The following is a 22,339-nucleotide window of genomic DNA, read 5'->3' on the forward strand; positions in this document are numbered from 1 at the left end:
TTTAGATTTAATCTCATAAGGACCATAAAATTTAGGTTGTAATGGGTTTGTTTGCACCGGGAAAAGGACCAACACCTTATCTCCAGGCTTAAATGACCTCATCCTGGCTTCCTTATCATACCAAGTTTTCATTTTCTCCTGAGCCAATTTTAAATTTTCCTTGGCCAAGCTACAAGGGGGGAGGAGAAGATGGTGGTGTGACGCAGTGCGTGCGGCCGTTCCGAATGAATATTGATATGTGTAACTAGAGGCGCCGTGCACAATCCTGATTTGATGGGGACAGCCGTGAAGCGCAGAGGAACATCTGGAGAAACTTCTGAAATGCCCGCTTCGCTGCCGCTGCTACTGTGCGATCAAGAATCGCCGGAGACTAAGGCCCCAAATCCTTGGCTTTGCATATCGCCTGTTGCCGGGGCTGGGGTCGAAACGCTCAGCAGAGATGGTGCTCGGTACTTGGTGTCGAATATGTGGTCGGAGGCTCGGAGTTTTTCGGACGGACTCGGAGTCGGACTGTGGTTGGATGCTTCCAGGATGTCGCATCGGCAAGTTGGCGGCGCTGGAGGTTTACTGTCTGCGTGAGATGATGGGACTTTCGAGAGACTCAGACTTTTACTGTGCCATGGTCTGTTCTTATCAAATTACGGTATTGCTTTGCACTGTTGTAACTATATGTTATAATTATGTGGTTTTTGTTACAAACAAGTCGGTTTGTCATGTGTTTTCATGATCTCATTCTGGAAAAACATTTTTATCATTTAATGCATGCATTACTAAATGACAATAAAAGGGGACTGCGTGTCCTCATAATCATAAACTTTATGTAATCTTTCCTTTAATTTCAAAACATAATCCAGCAAATTAGTGTGTACCTCTTTATTAATCCACTGTTCTTTCACCAAGACCAAAGGTCCTCAAACTCTACGCCCAAACACAAGTTCAAAAGGACTAAAACCTAATGATTCCTGTACTGCCTCCCGTACTGCAAAAAGAAGTAAATGTATACCTTCATCTCAGTCCTTTTCATTACCCACACAATACGTCTTAATCATAGTTTTGAGGGTAGAATGGAATCTCTCCCAGGCTCCTTCCGATTCTGGATGATATGCAGATGAGGTAATCTGTTTTGCTCCCAGTTTATAAACTGTCTGCTGAAACAATCCAGACATAAAATTACTACCTTGATCCGATTGTATTTCCTTAGGCAACCCAAAATAAGTTTAAAAAAAAAATTTGTAAGAGCCTTTGTCAGTTTTGGCTGTTATATTCCTAAGAGGTATTGCCTCTGGAAACCCAAACACTGTGCACATAATAGTCAGCAAATATTGATGTCTAGTTTTAGTTTTTGGCAATGGGCCTACACAATCTATAATAATTTTGGAAAACAGCTCACCAAGTACTGAAATCGGTTGCAGTGGGGCCACTGGAGTAACTTGATTAGGTTTACCCACAATTCGACATGTATGACACATTCTGCAAAATGTCACCACATCTTTTCTTAAACTAGGCCAGTAAAAATGTTTAAAAACCTTGTTCATAGTTTTCTTTACACCTAGATGACCACCCAAAGGCATACCTTTGATGAGCCATAGTTAAAATCTCATTTCGATAAACTTTAGGAACTACTACCCATTCCTCACTTGCAGGAATTGTAGATGATCTCCACTTTTTCATTAATACTCCCTTTTCGAAATAATATCCTACTGCCGCTTTCTCAATTTCACTATCTGGAAGAGCTTGTTCCTTTAATTTGACTATCTCAGGATCTCTACCCTGCTCTGCTATCATCTCCTTCCGAGATAAAGATAAATCTTCATGGTCAGACTTACTACCAAAATCCTGATCAAATAATGAAGGTAAGAAAGTTTCTGACACATCCTCAAAATTCTCATCCCGAGTTAAACAGTCATAGGTAACAACCTCATCCTGTACATCAGTCTTTTTAGCCATAGCTTGGGTTACAACACAGGAAGAATCTGTGTTAGAATCTCTCTGTGGTTCCTCAGAAATAGGCTTTATTGTCAAATGCACTTCAGGAAAAACTAGTCCACCTGCTAAGTCATTCCCTAACAAAAGAGAAACATCATTCACAGGTAAACTGGGTTGTAGTCCTACTTTAACAAGCCCTGTAACTAACCCTGACCTTAAATTTACTCTATGCAAATATACTGGCATAAGGGCACTCCCAACTACTCTTATATAGTTTACCTCACCCATTTCAGACTCATCACTAAACTTTAGAACACTGTCTAACATTAGTGATTGAGAAGCTCCAGTATCTCTAAGGATTCTTATTGGTACTGGATTAGATCCCTCTTTCAAGGATACAAATCCTTCAGTTATAAAATGTCCATATCCCCTCTCAACTTGGTCAGACTCTGACAAAACTTCATGGTATTTATCAAACTCTGTGGATTTACGGGTGTTTCAATATGCTGCACACAAGCATCTAGGACTGCTTTCTCTTTCTTTTTCAGTCAAAAACAGCTAGCTATTACATGTCCAGGTTTCTTACAATAATTACAAATAAGACCAATATGTCTTTCCTTCACGTCTCCCTTCATCCTTACCTTTCTCACTAACTTCAGATTTAATTTCTGGTTTACCTTGACTCTCTGTGCTATTTTTCCTTTTAAAAGTCCTACCTGGAGAACATTTATTCTTATGAATTAAAGCATACTCATCAGCTAATCTAGCAGACTCCTGCAATGTAGCAGTGTCCCTTTCATTTAAGTATGTCCTCACTTCAACAGGAATGATCCTTTAAATTCCTCCAGTAAAAAGAACTCTTTCAATTTATTATACTCCCATATATCCATATAACAATTACAGCACGGAAACAGGCCATCTCGACCCTTCTAGTCCATGCTGAACTCTTACCCTATCCTATTCCCACCGATCTGCACTCAGCTCATAACCCTCCATTTCTTTCCTGTCCATATATCTATCCAATTTAACTTTAAACGACAACATAGAACCTGCATCAACCACTTCTGATGGAAGCTCATTCCACACAGCTACCACTCTCTGAGTAAAGAAGTTCCCCCTCATGTTACCCCTAAACTTTCATCCTCTAATTCTCAACCCATGCCCTCTTGTTTGAATCTTCCCCACTCTCAATGGAAAAAGTCTAACCACGTCAACTCTATCAATCCCCTTCATAATTTTAAACACCTCTATCAAGTCTTCCCTCAACCTTCTGCACTCCAAAGAATAAAGACCTAACTTGTTCAACCTTTCTCTGTAACTTAGGAGATGAAACCCAGGCCACATTTTAGTAAACCTCCTCTGTACTCTCTCAAGTTTATTGACATCCTTCCTATAATTTGGTGACCAGAACTGTACACAATACTCCAGATTTGGCCTTACTAATGCCTTATACAAATTCAACATTACATCCCAACTCCTATACTCAATGCTCTGATTAATAAAGGCCAGCAAACCAAAAGCTTTCTTCATCACCCTATCCACATGAGATTCCATCTTCAGGGAACTATGCACCATTATTTCTAGATCCCTCTGTTCTAAAGCATTCTTTAATGCCCTACCATTTACCATGTATGTCCTATTTTGATTAGTTCTACCAAAATGTAGCACCTCACATTTTTCAGCATTAAACTCCATCTGCCATCTTTCAGCCCACTCTTCTAACTGTCCTAAATCTCTCTGCAAGTTTTGAAATCCTACCTCATCATCCACAACACCACCTATCTTAGTATCATCTGCATACTTACTAATCCAATTTACCACCCCATCATCTAGATCATTAATATATATTACAAACAACATTGGACCCAGTACAGATCCCTGAGGCACACCGCTACACACCGTCCTCCAATCTGACACACAGTTATCCACCATTCACATTTTTAGAGGAAACCCATCTCTCAAAACACACAGATTTCTCGTAAGCAAATTCCACATAAGTTTTTTCCACAGGTTTCTTCAAATTTCTGTATCTTCCTCTATAAGCTTCCGGAACTAGCTCATACGCTTTCAATATATGCTATTTCACAATATCATAATCAAGTGCTTGCTCAGCATTTAAGGCTGAATAAATTTGTTGTGCCTTGCTGCTAATTACACTTTGTAACATCACTGGCCATCACTCTTTCAGCCACTCTAAATTCAGAGCAACGATTTTGAAATGTTGGAAATATTTCTCCACTTCTGCTTCATTAAATGGAGGAGCCAAAATAACCTCTTGACTAGCAACAAACTGTTTCCTAGAACCAGAGGACTGATTTTCCATCCTTAATTTCTCCATCCCTAGCTCAAATTCCCTCTTTTTATTTGCCTCTCTTTCGGCCATTTCCGCTTTAAATCATTCAAACTTTATCAGTTCAAGAAGTAACTGCATTTCCAGTGTACTCATTGGAAACCTCCCTAAAACCTCATCATCAAACTTTCCCAAACTTATATAATGCTCCACGGTTTTCTCTGAATTATGAGCTTTGTTGTAACCTTTGTAATCCCTTTAATATCCAAACTCCTAGCAATCTCTGATACAACAGTTTTTCTCGCCTTCGCTAATTCCTCTGGGTCTGGCAAAGCCATAAAGTCGTCAATATTCATTGCTGCCAAATACCACCCACACACCAATCAAACAAAAGAATCGAGTATTTCCCTTTTCCAAATCAGGTTGATACTTAAACACGCACTTAAGCTCAAAATTGGAACATATCCTACGAGCCCCCAAATTATGTCACATGACTGGCAACAATGAATATAGAAATGAGTCAGGTTTTATAAACAAATAAACATTTTTTAAACTCTGCTCAAAATTAGTAAAATAGATAAACAAATGAAAACCTTAACTGGATGTAAACTGCTATACAGTCATTTAACAAACCGCCAAACTCAGTACTAGTAATGCCAACACAATCTTAAAGTGGTAAATTAGAACACAGTTCTTAGAATGGTAAATTTGAAAGTCCAAGAGATTTATACAGTCAATTAGGAGAGACTTTCCTGAAGTAAAGAATTCCCCGAAGACTTGACATTACTGCTGATCCCAGCCAAAACCTGCCTTGTCCACAGGATTCACGATGACGGAAATAAAACGGTTTAAAAGCACTGACCTTTTCCTCTGTAGAATAGACTAGATACTGCACAACCTTTTCTGCTTTAGCAGAGGTTATCTCATGCAGATCACTCTTTCTTGAACGAATTCAATAATGGTCGATCCTCTCCAAACCTCGTCGAATGACTCCTTCAGGTTTCCGACTTCACTCTCCAATACTACTGAAAAGATACATCAACAAATCTAGCAGCTGTTGGTGAAACTGCTGGCCCAACACTTCTGTACATTACAATAGACAGTAAAACTCAGTTTTAAAATTAAACTGCGTCATCAGGCAAATACGCAGCACAGCGGAGTATCTCACTGATGATTTAACCTGAAAACTAACTGCATCACCAGGGGTCTACCCTTATATACCTGGTGAGAACAGGTCATCACGTGACCTCACATCAGCCGTAAAATTACATCATGTGACCTCCGCAAGACCATTACATCATCCTCATAAGACAGTCACAAGATATCCATGAGGTATGTAACACAACAAGGCTAACATTTATTACTGGCAAGCCACTGTCCTGAACTGCTGCCGTCCTTCGGGTGAAGATACACGCACAATATTATTGGATAGGAAGATCCAGGGTACAGACTCAGCAGCAATGAAGGAACAGCAAAACGCTTCTAAGTCAGAACATTTATAAATCTTGGAGGGGAACCTGCAGGCAGTAGTTCCAATACAACTGCTGCCCTGGTCCTACTTGATGCTATAGACTTGTGATGAAATTTCACCATAGAAAAATTCTTCATTAATGATTTTTTAATGGACAACTGAAGTATTAAATGCTATCATTCATTCTAGTTAGCTGATGCTAGTACCAACAATCTTAATTGTTTGAAACATTTAAAACACGAAGCTGCTTTGTCACTTTCACAATGCCTTCAAATCCCTGTTCATTTAATGCAGCATTGAAGAATTCAGATATACATTGTCTTCAGAGAGGCAGTGAATGCAGCTGTAACAAATGTGTTGGAAAATTATCCTTAATGACATTTCATCTAGAAATTAGTATGACTCATTTTATCATGACTTTCTGGTTGATTGGTGATCATTTTTGCTAAAAATTGATTAGAAAAGTTTTAAGTGATTAGCATAACAAAGGATATGTTAAAGATCTAGCATCTCAAGTGCAAACCAGAATCAGACCATGAGATCAGACAGATTCGGCAGAAGTACTTTGCTATCAAGAATGGTGAAGAAATGTCAAAGAATGTGACAGAAAGACCACAGCTACAAAGGTACAAATGTTGGCTGATGTGAGATGGATATATTTGTAATTATATGAAATACTAATTTTATTTTTTCCTATACCACTATATGAATAGATTAACCAAAAGCAAGCAAAAATTAAAATAACCTAGGGGCTATATTATTACAATTATTTATAACATCACATATATATTTGTCTCCTTTATGTACCATTTTTAGTAAGATGGCATCTTTTGAAAATGCCCGACACAGGCCTCGCATGGTCTGAGTCAATGTTCCCCTTTAGTGTTTTAACAGGACTTGGTGGGATTTTGTGCACTGCTTGAGATTGTGGAGATAACTGGAGGCTATTGCTTGTGGAGTTCAAGTACCAGCGAGAGGGGCCTGTCAAGACTTCCTGCGGTGCTTGAGATCATTTGGATTATTAGTTACAGGCGAATGAAAAGAACTGGAGCTGTAACTGGAAGATCTTCGGATCATATGGGAGAATGCAGAGGTGATGGATAAGAGCCACAGAGAGATAGTCACACCTAAGTTGCAGGAGGCAGGTAGCTGGGCAACTTTCAGGAGAGGGAAAGGAAATAGGTAGATAGTGTTAAGTTCTACTGTGGCTGAATAACAAGTATACTCTTTTGGATACTGTTGGGGGTGGTGGTGGGAGACCTACCAGGGGAAACCAGGTCTCTGACACTGAGCCTAGCTGTTTGGCTCCATAAGGGAAAGTGGAGGGGAAGAGCAGAGCAGTAGAGAGAGGGAATTTATTAGTTCAAAGTTCAAAATAAATTTAATATCAAAGTACACATATATCACCATATATACCCTTGATATTCATCTTCTTACAAGCATTCACAGTAAAACAAAGAAATATAATAGAATCAATGAAAATTTACACACAAAGACGTACAAACAGTGTGGAAAGGAAAACAAGCTGTGCAAATAATAAATAGATAGATAGATAGACAGAGTGAGATAGATAGATAAATAGATAGAGAATAGATAGATAAATGGATAGATAGATAGATAGATAGATAATATTGAGACTATGAGTTGCAGAGTTCTTGAAAATAAATCCATAGGTTATGGTATCAGTTCAAATTTGAGGTGAGTGAAGTTAACCACACTGCTTCAGGAGCCTGATGGTTGAAGGTTAATAACTGTCCCTGAACCTGGTGATTGGCACCTAAAACTCCTGAACTCTTTCCCAATAGCAGCAGCAAGAAGTGAGCATTTGCTGGAAGTTTGGGATCCTTGATGACGAATGCTGCTTTCATGTGTCAGCACTCCTTGTAGATGTGCTCATTGGTGGGGAAGACTTTGCCTGTGATAGACGGGGCTATATCCATGACATTTTGTAGACTCTTCTGTTCTTGGGCACTTGTGTATCCGTACCAGGCTGTGATGCAATCAGTCAGGATACTCTCAGTCATGCATCTGTAGGAATTTGTTAAAATCTTACATGACATGCCAAATTTGCACAAACTTCTAAGAAAGTAGAAGTGCTGTCATGCCTTCTTTGTGATGGGACTTATGAACTGGTCCCAGTACAGATCCTCTATTATGATAATGCCAAGGAATTTAAAGTTACTGACCTTCTCTACCTCCAAATCTGAAATGAGGATTGGCTCATAAACCTCCATTTTCTTCCTCCTGCAGTTGGTTTTGCTGATCTTGAGTGAAAGGTTGTTCTCAGATTTTTGGTCTCCCTTCTATAGGCCAATTCGTAACCAATTTTGATTTGGCCAACAACAACAGTGTCATCACAAACTTCAGTATGGCTTAGTCAGTCATTTTTATATCCCCTTGAAGCTAATCACTAAGATCACTAAATATGACTTGTACTTAACCACACAGTCATAGGTATAATGTAAGTAGAGCAGAGGACTAAGCACACAGCCTTGTGGTGCACTGGTGCTGATGGTGATTGTGGAGGAGATGTTGTTGCCAACCCATACTGACTGGGGTCTGCAAGTGAGGAAACTGAGGATATAGTTGCACAAAGAAGTATCAAGGCCTTAGTCTTGGAGCTTAGTGATTAGTTCCGAACGGATGACAATGTCGAATGCTGAGCTGTAGTCAAAGATGACAATCTTGATGTTTGAATCTTCATTGTCCAGATATTCCAGAGCTGGCTGAAGAGAGAGACTGAAGATGTCGGTGAACACTCCAGCCATTTGATGAACGCAAGTTTTCGGCAGGTAACAAAAGTTCGTCAAATATGCTCAATAGAGTTTCCTTAATTCATCATCCAGGGTGCGACCGACAAGGCAACTTGTATGTACAGCTCCGTAGGATACCATTAAATACTCTGCTTCAGTCTGCTGCAGCTGAGAACTACAACTACATCTAAGTTCTCTGCAGTTAGTAACATCATTTTAATGCGACAAAAAAGTCTTTTGCTACTTAAAATCAACAGAACTTGAACGGACTCTGACTCTGGCTGATGGTGCACTTCCCCTTTAAGAAGGCGAAAGGGGGGATACCGATCTGGATGAGTCTATGGTCAGTTTGGTCACAGTGCACATTCCACCTCAGTCTGGAGAAAAACAGGCTCTAGACGAACTGAGTGATGTTATCAAGAGGCTTGAAACAGCACAGCCTGATACCTTCCCAATCTTCTTGGGGGTTTTTAACCAGGCCATAAGACCATAAGATATAAGAGTAGAATGAGGCTATTTGGCCTATCGAGTCTGCTCTGCCATTTCATCATGGCTGATCTAATTTTCCTCTCAGCTCCATTCTCCTGCCTTCTCTACTTATTCCTTCATGTACTGATCAATCAAGAGTCTATCAATGTCTGCCTTAAATATACATAAAGCTGACTGTGGCAAAGAATTCCACAGATCCACCACGCTCTGGCTAAAGAAATTCCTCATCTTCATTCTAAAAAGGAAGCCCTTCTATTCTGAGGCTATGTCCTCTGGTCTTAGACTCTCTCACCATAGGAAACATCCTCTCCACATCCAATCTATCTAGGTCTTCCACCATTCGATAGGTTTTCAATGAGGTCACCCCTCATTCTTCTGAATTCCAATAAATACAGGCCCAGAGCCAACAGACGCTCTTCATATAAGAAGCCATTCAATCTTAGTGTAATCGGGTGACCACTGAGTCTTATTCAGTATCGTTAAAAGTGTACTTAGACATCCATCCGGGTAATGCTAGAATAGTTGTCTGTGCCTTTAAGGGAGATGGTGATGTCATTACGCACGCACAGGATAGTGGGGAGACCATTTTGCTTTCTGCTGGAGACGTGGTAAGGTGTTGGAATCGGGTTCCTCCCAGAGTGTGCTGGGCATGGTGAGGAAAGGTGAGCATTAATTGACAATATCCATGTGAATTCGTTTATGCTTGCTGGCAAATTGAGAATATCAGTAGTTTGGCATGTTTTACATGTGGATGCTTTAGATTTTCTCGAGTAAATGACTCGACGCTGGATCGTGTGGCTTGGGCAAAGTTCCTCACCAGCCAAGTAGGTCAGTCTTCCTGTAATTTAACTACCAGGTAATATCCTGTAAACGTTGTGCCAAAGTGTACCTTTTGTCTAACTTTATGGTATCGGGACTGATTGTGCATGTAACTGCGTAGCATGAATGTTTTGTCTCTGTTCGGAAGTTCAGCACGTGTGTACGTCTTAGATGAGATGTATTCGCTTACATTTTTCGCTGTTATGTTTAAGCGACAGGGTGGGTTGGATTCTAATGTATTGTGTTCCTTCAGGATTGCCACTACCGTATTTGTACCGTATTAGTTGTGGTGTTTTTATACTGCATACACAATTCTGTCCATACATGAGGGTGTGAATCAGAAGTTAAACTGAGATTGTAACAGCAAGAACTGCTTGTAAATTCATTCGTTTTGTTTCGCGACCCTCTACTGGCACTTAAGCATCGAAAACCGATAAAGGAAATAAAACCCGAAAAAGTCTTTGTTGCCCTGAGCGTGTTCTTTTCCCCAGGCTACATTGGAATAATTTTTGTGAACCTCCTTTGAACCCTCTCTAGTTTCAGCAGTTTCCTTGCTAAGATAAGGGACCCAAACCTGCTCACAATACTCCAAATGAGGCCTTACCAGTGCTTTAGAAAGTTTCAATATCACAGCCTTGCTTTTATATTCTCGTCCTCGTGAAATGGACAAATTTTTGTGGTGTGAACTGAAGTCTTGAAGGTGCATGACAGTTGCAGCATGGCGTGTGCGTGCTGAATCAAGGTGTTGGGGTCCAGGCCTAAGAGCAGGAAATAGTCAAATGTTTGGCTGCTGGAGCAGTGCTGGAGGCAATTTGAAGCAGTAGAACAGAGAATGAGAGTTGAGGCAATGGGGCCCAGACCTGAGAGTCAGGAACAAGCTGAGGTTTGGCTGATTTAAGCGCTGAGCCAAATTGGAAAGGTCAGATATCTGCCAACTCAAGGGAGCAGGTCCTGACCCCAAGAGTACATTGAAGTGGCAGGGCCTGGGTCTGAGAAAGAAGAGGGACCTGAGGTTTGGCTGATTTAAGCGCTGAGCCAAATTGAAAAGGTCAGGGTGTCAGGGATGGAAGCGGGGGATGAGCTATTGTTCAGCTTGCTGCTCAGTGAGTCTTACTCATCTCTGCGCTGAGAGGCTGTGGCTCCCTGCAACTAACAGGCTCCTGGATCGGCTGCAGTGATGACTGGCTTTGTAGCTGTGGACTCACTTTCATTCTTTCAGTTGTGAATGTTATTTGCCTACGTTTATTGTTTGCATAGTTGGGCTTTATCTGCACATTGGGTGTTTGATGGTCTTGTTTTTTATAAAATGCGTTCTATTGGGTTTCTTTGCTTTGTGACTGCCTGTAAGGAGACGAATCTCAAGGTTGTATATTGTATGCATACTTTGATAATACATGTACTTTGAACTTTGAACTTAAGGCCCTGATTTATAGGGGAAGGTTAAATAGGTTAGGACTTTATTACCTGGAGTGTTGGAAAATAAAGAGAAATTTGATAGAGGCATATCACAGGTATAGATAGGGCAAATGCAAAAAGGGTTTTTCCACTCAGGTAGGGTGAGACAATGAGACAAAAGCATCGAGACAAGCCCTATGGTCTCTGTATCAAAGACAAATGTCAAACACCCATCGTGTTCCACACCCATCTAATCTAACCCTTTCTTCTCACATCGTCAACAACTTCCTCCTCTATTTCTCTGCAACCTACCTACATCAGGGCCAACTTACAGTGGCCAATCGAACTCCCACTCAACCAGATTTTGGCGTGTGGGTAAAACCAAAGCACAGTCACAGAGAACATGCATACTCCACACAGACAAGACCAGTGGTCAGCCATGAATCTAAAAGCACTGGTCATGCAGCTTTGCTAACCAATCTACTACAAATGTGTTAGATTGCTCTATTACAAGCTACCTTGCAAGGTTTACAGTAACAGTTAACATGTCTGTAAAGGAATTTATTCCTTCAGTTTGTTCTCTCTATCAGTGACACTATCACCAGCTTGAGGTCTATATCTTTGCCCCACGAATAAACATAGTGTACAACAGGTCCTTAAATTTTAGATTTTAAGTCAACAACTGACTCAGCAACAACTTTGTTTACAAGAGTAATGTTTCTCGACTTCAGTACGAAGGCCTGTATCTTATTTTTGGAAAACATCTTTCAGTCGAAGACTTTTCAACCAGCAGAACTAATTAATGAGCATAAAATTCTAACCCAATGTCCAAGAAGCCTCATTGAGCAAGCAAACATCTGAGGCAGGTGGTGTGGAACTTCAGGCTTTTGTACCTCCTGTATGATGGTAACTCTGAAAAAGTAGTGTCCTGTAGACACCACCAATGATGGGGAAGGATTTGCTCATGATTTATTGGGAAGAGTCCTCTCACCTCTGTAGCTTCTTATGTTCCTGCACATTCAAATAGCTGTACCAGGCTATAATGCTGCCAGTCTGGATACTTTCAACAGTGGGTCTGCAGAAGTCTGTTAGAATGCTTGCTAACAAGCCAGACCTCCTTATCCTCCTAGAAAAATAAATGGACTGGTGTGCCTTCCTTGTAATTACAACTATGTGCAGGCCCCAAAGTAGGTTATCCAATAAGTTAACACCCAGGAACTCAAAGCTGCTGACCCTCTCCACCATCGATTCCCCAATGTTGATTGGCACATATGCACGCCACTTCCCCTTCCTGAACTCAAGATCAGCTGTTTTGTTTTATTGACATTAAGGGAGAGGTTGTTGTTGTGGTACCAATCCCATCTCGCTCCTGTACACTGGTGCATCACCATCACCATCAACAGTGGGGTCATCAGCAAATTCGTATATGGCATTAAAACTGTGCTTAGCCTCACAGTCATGTGTGTATATAGAGTAGATCAGGGGCTAACTTTGCAGCTCTAAGGTGCACATGTGTTAATGGTCAGATGGTCTGTGAGGAAGAGGTGTTGTTACCAATCCTCACTGATTGAGGTCTGCCAATGAGAAAGTCAAGTATCCATTTGAAAGGGAAGGTAAGGAAACCCAGATCTTGAAACTTAATAATGAGTTTGGGTGGAATAATTCGGTTGTACGCCGAGCCATAGTCAATGAACAACAATCTGATGATGTACAACTTCCTATTGTTTAGATAGTCCAGAGCAGAGTGAAGAGCCAGAGAAATTGCACCAACTGTTGATAGATTGTGGTAGACAAATTGAAGTGTATCCAGGTCATCTCTGAGTCAGGGGTTGATTCACGACATAACCAACCTCTTAAAGCGCATCATTGTGATTGATGTAAGCACTACCGGATGGTAATCATTCAGAGAGATAATCACATTCATCTTTGGCACTGGTACAATAGATGCTTTATGAAACAGGTGGGAACCTCAGTTCATAGAGGTGAGAGTTTGAGTATACAGTATCTGTAAGCATTCCAGCGAATTGGCCCACATAGATCTTCAACCCTCAGCCAAATGTGCCATCTTGACCAGAAGCCTTTCATGGGTTCATCCTCTTGAAGGATTACATGGTCATCTGGAGATGTGGGGGCTCATATAGGAGTGACATAGTTCTATCTATCGAAGCATGCATACGTTGATCACATTTAGAGCAGCGGACGAACGTGATTAGAGTTAAATACTCCTGGAACATTAAGCTGTCGACAAAATTCAGTTTATACTCTTTTTGTAGATCTGATATGGCCTACCACCTTGTTAGTTCCGAGATATGTTGTTGCAGAAGTGTTAATCACAAAGGAGAGGAGAGATTAGGTTTGTGTTTATTGTCATGGTATTGGGGTTGCTGATGATGAAGTTCTAAACTCACAAGAAGACCTTAAGCCCTATCAGATATAAATAGCCACAAGTACTGTCGCTGAAGGGAGATTATATTGTAACTACCTAATTGTCAAAGACCAATTTATTTCCCTGTTTATTCTCCATGGTCAGTTTAGCTGCCAGTACCCACTATTTGAGCAGTGGGTCCCTCCTTCCTACCAAGGAGAAAATATTTTCAGCTAACAAAGTAGTTTAAACACAGTTCATTTACTTTCAGTGATGCATGTTTAAATCCAAACAACACTCTTAAAAGACAAAACTCCCAGAGGATTTCTATCTTACCCATTTCCAAATTGCAAACCATTTCTAAAACTCAATGCACAAAAGATAAAGGATTTCCAAAACACAAGTACAATTTCTATAAACTAAAAAGACATACCAATGATGCAGATGAACAAATTTCCTGTCACAAAAACTGAAGCTAGAGGAATGAATTCTAGGTCATCCCATGTTTCTTTCATGTTTCTTGATGTTTCTTACCCCATTCATAATAAGCCTGAGCTATTCTCTGCTTTACACCCCTTTTCTGTTATTTGGCTATCTTCGCAAGCATATCATATTTCTTCAGATATCTTTTTTAACACAATCCATCTAAACACATTTTGGAGACACAATTCCATAATCAATGCTGTGAAGCTAACTCCCCTGAGTACTTAAAACTCCCAAATAAAACACATAGTTTATTCATATGCTAAATAATATTATCCATCTGGTTCTACAAGCTTCCTTGAACTAAGCAACTTAGCCAGCTTGTCTGTTTTGAAACAAGCCAAATTAAACAACCCATTGTCTTATTCTGACCTCTAAAGCAATAATAAACCAGGTACAGTGAGCTAGCATCTACTTTCCACAGATAGAGTGTCTCCTATCTACAGAGCTTGTTTGCAAAGCTGTGTTTTTAAACTTCAAACTGAGTACTGCTTTCCATTTCCATTTTAAAAACTAAAGACTGACTGCTATTTACAACCAGAAGCTAAACAAAGCAATATTAGTTGGAAGTTTACTTACATCTGTTCGTGATCTTAAAAGTGGCAGCGGCTGTATTTAGAAAGCAAGCTTTGCAAAACAACAAGATGCCTTTTATCCCGGAAAGTGAATATCCATCACGTTACTATTTAAAATCACTCTGGACAGAGCAGTCTTGCGGAGATTATTGCACATTATAAGTATTACAATCATTCAAATCAATGCAAGGGTTGCATTCAGAGTGCATGATCCTCCCCACCAGATGTCCCTCTGTACTTTCCCACTTGGAAATAAAATTTAAAATCTATATTCAAGATGCAGATTGACTTTTTTATAATGTTGCAATGACATGCTTGGAGCAGCTTGCAATAAACTCATAATTTATGTAAATAAATAACCAAGTAAATTTTCGAAGATGATTAAGTTCCCAAGGGTGTCTCAGAATCATTTCAATTAAGCTCTTGTAATCTCACAATGGAATTCTATAAACTTCAATAATCTTTTAATAGTCTTGTTTATTATAATAGAAAAGAAACTACACTACACTCAGTGGCCACTTTATTAAGTACATCTGTATGTTAATGCAAATATCTAATCAACCAATCATGTGGCTAATTCAAACCAAACATCATAATGGGGAAGAAATGTGACCTAGTTGACTCTGACCATGGATTGATTGTTGGTGCTAGATGGGGTAGTTTGAGTATCTCAGAAACTGCTGATCTCATGGGATTTTCACACACAACAGTCTCTAGAGTTTACAGAAAATGGTGTGATAGACAAAACACATCCAGTGAAAGGCAGTTCTGTGAGTGAAAATGGTTTATTAGTGAGAGAGGTCAGGAAAGCATGGCCAGGCTGGTTCAAGCAGACAGGAAGGCAACAGTAACTCAAGTAACCACACATTACAACAGTGGTGTGCAATGAGCACCTCTGAATGCACAGCATGTTGAACCTTGAAGAGGATGGCCAGCAGACCACAAACATACACTCAGTAACCACTTTATTAGCTACAGGAGGTGCCTAATAAAGTGGCTACTGAATGTAAGACCACTTTGACCACCTTGCTCTCAAATGGACATTTTTCTTCTAATTCTTTTCCCTCGTAAAGTTTTGTATAATTTATTGTAAATTTAAGTTTTTCTTGTGAATGTTGCTTATGTGATGTTATGTGCCTGCAATTTTGCTGCAAATAAGTTATTCATTACACTTGTGCAAAATGTACTGACAGTAAACTCAACTTTGACTTTGACCTACCTTAGTCTGTAAGGGATCAGCCCTAACTTTTGCTAATCCTTTTCTTTTCACTTACCTATAGAAGCATCAAATCATTTTTTTATGTTTGTTACATGTTACCCCAATGCACTCCTTTCCTCTTCCTTAATAATATCTTGATCCTACTTTGCTAAATTCCTGAACGTTCCCAATCCTCAAACTTACTGTTCTTTTCCGCAAAGTTATGTAATACCTTGGTTTAAGACAATACTTTATTATATTAACATAGTTATGTTGTTGGGTATTTTATTTTCTGCCAAATTCCACAAAACACAATGTGCTATTTAATTATATTATACAATCAAGTAATTCAATTGATTGATAAGTTGGGCTTGTTGCCTTAGCCAATAAGATTTGTCTTGTTAACATTTGGTCGATAAGGTAGGCTCATAGACTCATAGAGTAATACTACAACACAGAAACAGACCCTTTGGCCCATCTAGTCCATGCTGAAACCATTTATACTGCCTGCTCCCATTGACCTGCACCTGGACCATAGCCTTTTATATCGCTACTTTCCATGTACCTATCCCAGAACATTCTAGAGTGATCAGGGGTAGCCATTTTCTGGATAAAGTGCAGGAGTTTTGGAAGAAGGAGAAGGAGAAACACGAAAGAATGGAGATGGACAACAAACATGAGTAAAGAACATGGTGAAATGGTTATAGAACCTAATTGGAAGGACAGCTGCTGTTGGAAAATCCTCATGCAGGCAATGATCTCACATGAGAAACATAGAAACATAGAAAACCTACAGCACAATACAGGCCCTTCGGCCCACAAAGTTGTGCCGAACATGTCCCTACCTTAGAAATTACTAGGCTTACCTATAGCCCTCTATTTTTCTAAGCTCCATGTACCTATCCAAAAGTCTCTTAAAAGACCCTATCGTATCCGCCTCCACTACCATTGCCGGCAACCCATTCCACGCACCCACCACTCTCTGAGTAAAAAACTTACCCCTGACATCTCCTCTGTACCTACTCCCCAGCACCTTAAACCTGTGTCCTCTTGTGGCAACCATTTCAGCCCTGGGAAAAAGCCTCTGACTATCCACATGATTAATGCCTCTCATCATCTTATACACCTCTATCAATTGTACAGATAATTTTTAATTAGCTAGTTAGCATGCGACCTTGGAGAATGTCCAATGCCTTGTCCTTGTCCTTGGACATGGCATGGATATTTATTTATGCTTCGCTTGTTTTCAGGCAGAATTGTTTGGTTCTGTGAGTAAATAAAGTGAAGCAAATTGGACTGCTACACAGCAATGAGCTCCATTGATTTTGTGCACACTATAGGATAATTAATATATTGGGTCCTTTTCTTTATTGTGTTTGTTATAGTTTAAAATATTTTGTCATTACAATTCTAATCTAAGTTTATGCTGGTGTGAGTTAAATTATTACTTTCTGGTGAACAGTATATTTGCAGGGGTGTGTCACTATTCATACAAGTAACAGTCTTACTTTAATTTAAAGGAATACTAAAACTTTTATGTTTTGTGTTTACCTGAATCATATTTCTTTATTGGAAATAGCCTTGTCATTGTTATTCCCCATCCATTGTAGGGTTATGTTACTGTTAGTTTGCATTCACAGTACTAGCTAACTCATTACAAACCGACAGTGAGAGGGTAACAGTCATGAACTCTTGATCTAATGCTCCCTTTAACTTTTCACATTAGGCACAATTGGGCCTCTATTTCCATTGGGTTTTTCTGTGCTTTGAAGGGCAACTTTGTTGACCTCGAGGCAAAGAGTTGTACAACATGAAAACAGCTCCTTTGACCAGACACATCAATGCTGACCAAGCTGCTTATCGATGCTTATCCTATTTTCCTGCATTTGACCCACATCCCTGTATCCATCTACCTGTCCAAATGCTTTTTAAACATTGTGCTGGTACTTATTTCTACCACCTCCCATGGCAGCCTCTCTATACCCACCCACCCTTCATGTGGATAAACCTGTCACTCTGACTTCCTTTAAATATTTCCTTTCTCACCTTAAACCTATGTTCTCTAATTTAGACTCCTCTTCCCTTTGAAAAAGACTAACTCTCTACACAATCTATATTCTCCATGATATTATAAAGCTTGATAATGTCACTCCTCAGCTTCCTATGCTCCTGTGATAACAATCTCAGCCCTTCCAATCATTCTTGTATGTAAATTCCCCCAATCCCTTCTGCGCTTTATCTAAAGCTGCTACCACATCCTTTCGATAGTTTGGTGAACAGGACTGTACATAATATTCCATTTATGGCTTAACCACTTGTCTTATACAACTACAACATGATGTCCTAAGTCTTATATTCATTACTCCTGCCTATGGATACAAGCAAACTATACAGCTTCTTCATTACCCCTTCCCCGAGTCACCATTTTCAGGGAGCTAAGAGCTTACACACCAGAGTCCCTCTGTACATCAATGCTTCTGTGGTCCTTCCCATTTACTCAATATATCTATGCACATATGTATACATTGTATACGATATATAATCATATAATGTATATGTCCAGCCAGTATTAGATGATCCAAAATGCATTACCTCACACTCGTCTGGATTAAATTGCATCTGCAATCATCCCAAACAACTTTCCAGCTGATCTATGTCCCACTATATACTTAGGCAATTATCTACAACTCTACCAATCTTTGTGCATCAGCAAAATTATTTACCAGAGCACAGACTTTCTCATTCAATTATTTGTATATATGACAAACAACGAAGGTCACAGCACAGTTCACCATTGGTTACTAGCTACTAGTCACAAAAACAGCTACCCTCCGCATCATATCACCAAACTAGTTTTGAATTTAGTTCATTAAAACACCCTGGATTCTAAATGCCCTAACAAGCTTGCCATGCAGAGCTTTGTCAAAGCCTTGTTGAAGTCTGGGTACATAAGCTGTACTGTATTGCCTTCATAATTTTCTTAGTAACCTTATGAAAAGACTCAATCAGATTTTTTCAAGAAGATTTCCTGTGCTCCACGCCATGCTGACCCCTCCCTAATCCCAGGCTAGGGACTGTTAATGGAGAGGAAATACACAGCAGTTTGGTTGTCTGATCCCACCCCACAGATCCACCACAAATCCAATCTCAGTGAAAACTGGGGTCAAATAAGCCTATATCATTGCCTGAACACTTTTCTCATTCTGGAAATCTAAAAAAAACTGCAAAAGCTGGAAACTTCAATCGTTCTCACCAAAATGCTACATCATGCCTCTAGCAAGCTTCAAGCTGGAGAGCAGTTAACCTACAGGATAGTTGAGAAACTGTTCAACTTACATTGTCTTCATTCCAGAATCAAGGTCACTTCAGCTTAAATCATCAATTTGCAGTTGTGCAGGTTTGGAAGCAGGATTTCAATTACTTTTGACAGGTCTATTGGCATCTTTCAGAGTGGAGCTGATTAGAAAGCTCTACCATAACGGGCAACTATCTTCTTTCTGTGTTATATCACTTTGGGTCATTCTTGTAGATTTTACAAGCACAGTGCCATGTTAGCATTCATTTCAAGAGGTCTGGAATACAAGAGCAAGGATGTGATGCTGGGGCTTTATAAGGCACTGGTGAGGTCTCACCTCGAGTACTGTGAACAGTTTTGGGCTCCTCATCTTAGAAGAGATGAGCTGGCACTGGAAAGGGGTTCCAGAGGAGGTTCACAAGGATGATTCCAGGAATTAAAGGGTTATCATATGAGGAACGTTTGATGGCTCAGGGTCTGTACTCGCTGGAATTGAAAAGAATGAGGGGGGATCTCATTGAAACCTTTTGAATGTTGAAAGGTCTAGACAGAGTAGATGTAGAAAGGATGTTTCCCATGCTGGGGAGTCTAGGACAAGAAGGCACAGCCTCAGGATAGAGGGGAGCCCTTTCAAAACAGAGATGCAGAGAAATTTCTTTAGCCAAAGGATGGTGAATTTGTGGAATGTGTTGCCACATGCAGCTGTGGAGGCCAGATTGTTGGGTGTATTTAAGGCAGAGATTGATAGGTTTTTGATAGGACATGGCATCAAAGGTTACAGGAAGAAGGCCAGGAACTGGGATTGAGGAGGAGATAGATAAAAGGATCAGCCATGATTGAATGGCAGAGTAGACTCGATGGGCCCGATGGCCTAATTCTGCTCCTGTGTCTTATGATCTTTTGGTATTAAATGCACCTTATGCTAAATGTCAATCTTCTGGTATATATTTTATTAGTTGTTAATTCATTTGTGGTAATATTACTTGAAGTGTTGCGTGTGAGTTACGGTATATGTGTTGTTCTCCTGGTCCGGGGAAAATACTGTTTTGTTTAGCAATATATCTACATGTCTATGGTTGGATGACAATAAATTTGAACTTGAAATTGAACCTAAACTTGAGGAGCTTTAATTCCATTCTGTTTTTCAGAAAGCACAAAAAATTAAGCTGAAGTCTGCAACAGGAAAGCTGGCTATTAAGATGATTCCTGTCCTTTACCAGTTTATCCTTACATAACATGTAATCTTTTCAACAATGCGCTCACTGATTCTTCCTTACATTTTTTAGCATAGTTAGTAGTTTACAAAAGGTATCATTAGCAGTACCTGAAAATATTTTTAAAGTTATATGACACCTATAACTTGTGTAATAATATTTCTTGGTCTGTCATTTCATGGGAAATTAACATACACTGATAATTTGAGGACAACAACCTGTTATTATTGGATAGGAATTTTATCAGTTGTGTCCTGAAAATATCATGTGACAAACATTATGTATGATATTTAACAACCATTTTGCTTATCATTATCACTTTGTAAATTAATATTCTGAATTTTATTATTGCAAATATTCCACTTAACATCAAATCAAGAAAGTTGCTGTGCTGAAAGGTACTTGTGAAGGCACAAAAGCATTCTTACACTATTAATTGAATTGTAATGAAAATGCTATTGAACTATAACTTAAGGAATAATCACAAATAAATGTGGTTATTAATGTAGACTAATTTTCTTTTCTTCTTTAAGTAAAGTTATTCCAAATACCCAACAACTTCATGTTGTTCAATGTCTCCATGGAGAAAGAGAGCTAATTCTATTAATTACTGAACCCACAGTCATAGCATTTAAAATCCCATCAAATGCCTCGGAGAGCCTTTTCAAGAGTGCTACATTTAACAGGATATACATGAGGAATATTTAACTAAGCATATGGAGCTTGATGATATCATTGTTTTTGGAGTAAAGGTATTGTGATAAATAAGCATCTTGAGATCTATTAGAGCAGTGCTAAAACAAAACCAGCTTAAAAAATTTGATCCATCTGTGCCTTTTTAGACACTAATCATCTAAATCACAGATTTGCTCAGCCTTTCTTCATAAGACATGTGCTCTAATCGAGAAGCATCTTGGTAAATCTCCTCTGCACTTTCTCTAAAGCTCTTGAACCAGAGGGGATAACTTAACTCAACTTCACTTTACCCATCTTTGAACTATACCTGCAAACTATGATCTCACTTTCAGGGACTCTTCATCACATGTTTATTGCTTATTTATTTATTATTAATATTTATCATTATTATTTTTTTCCTTTTATTCTTTCTTTTTGTATTTCCATTGTTTGTTGGCTTTAGCACATTGATTGTCCATCCTGTGCTGTGGTCTTTCATTGATATGAATCCAATAACATGGTTATTAGATTTATTGAGTATGCCTGCAAGAAAATGAATCTCTGGGTCGTATATGATGTTATACAGGTATGTACTTCGATAATATACTTATTTTGAACTGTTTGAACACAATGAAGTTAAGAGGGAGCTGTCCTGACAACAGAGTGTGGTAAGTGGAACATTTGCAGCATTCCATGAACAGCCTTGGATACCTAAGCATTGAATGTATTCATTGTCAGAGAAGGTCAGGCTAGGCTGAGTGAGCACAGGCATAATCGAGTTTTTCAAGCTGGTGTGAGTCCTGAGGCTCCTGTACCTTCTTCCTGATGGCAGCAGTGAGAGAGAGCATGGTCTCATTAAGGAGGGTTCCTGATGATGGATGCTGTTGTTCTGTAACAATGCTCATTAGTGGGGAGGGCTTTACCCGTGATGGACTGTGCCATATTGACTGCTATTTATAGCATTTTCTGTTCAAGGGCATTGGTGTTTCCATATCAGGCTGTGATGCAGTCAGTCAATATACTCTCCACCACACATCTATAGAAGTTTATAAAAGTTTTAGATTTCATGCCGAATCTTCACAAACTTCTAAGGAAGTAGAGGCGCTAACTTGCTGTCTTCATAATTGTTCTTATGTGCCGGGCCCAGGATGGTCCTCTGAAATGATAAGACCGAGAAATTTAAAGTTGCTGACCCTCTCCACCTCTGATCCCCAAATAGTGGCTCATGGACCTCTGGTTTCCTCCTCCTGAAGTTAACAATCGGCTCCTTGGTCTTATTGACATCGACTAAGAAGCTGTTGTGGCACCACTCAGCCAGATTTTCAATCTCCCTCCTATATGCTGATTCAACACCACCTGTGATTCGGCCTGCGACAGTGGTGTCATCAGCA

At 39.6% G+C, this 22,339-nt stretch overlaps 1 long non-coding RNA gene across 2 annotated transcripts in view; it reads right to left on the reverse strand.

The window, feature by feature from the left end:
• Positions 1-5,354, reverse strand: part of LOC134358766 (uncharacterized) — a 49,325-nt gene extending 43,971 nt beyond the window's left edge. The window contains exons 1-2 of one of the 2 annotated variants that reach the window (XR_010020945.1): positions 5,079-5,354; positions 1,004-1,145 (exon numbers count right to left, since the gene is read on the reverse strand). This is a non-coding gene — a long non-coding RNA (uncharacterized LOC134358766). Of the gene's footprint in view, positions 1-1,003; positions 1,149-5,078 lie in introns of both variants that reach the window. The other variant, XR_010020946.1, reaches the window with a different exon arrangement.
• Positions 5,355-22,339: the final 16,985 nt, after the last annotated feature.

This window comes from Mobula hypostoma, chromosome 2 (genome assembly GCF_963921235.1).
Source record: "Mobula hypostoma chromosome 2, sMobHyp1.1, whole genome shotgun sequence".
In the NCBI taxonomy this organism is placed as follows: domain Eukaryota; kingdom Metazoa; phylum Chordata; class Chondrichthyes; order Myliobatiformes; family Myliobatidae; genus Mobula; species Mobula hypostoma.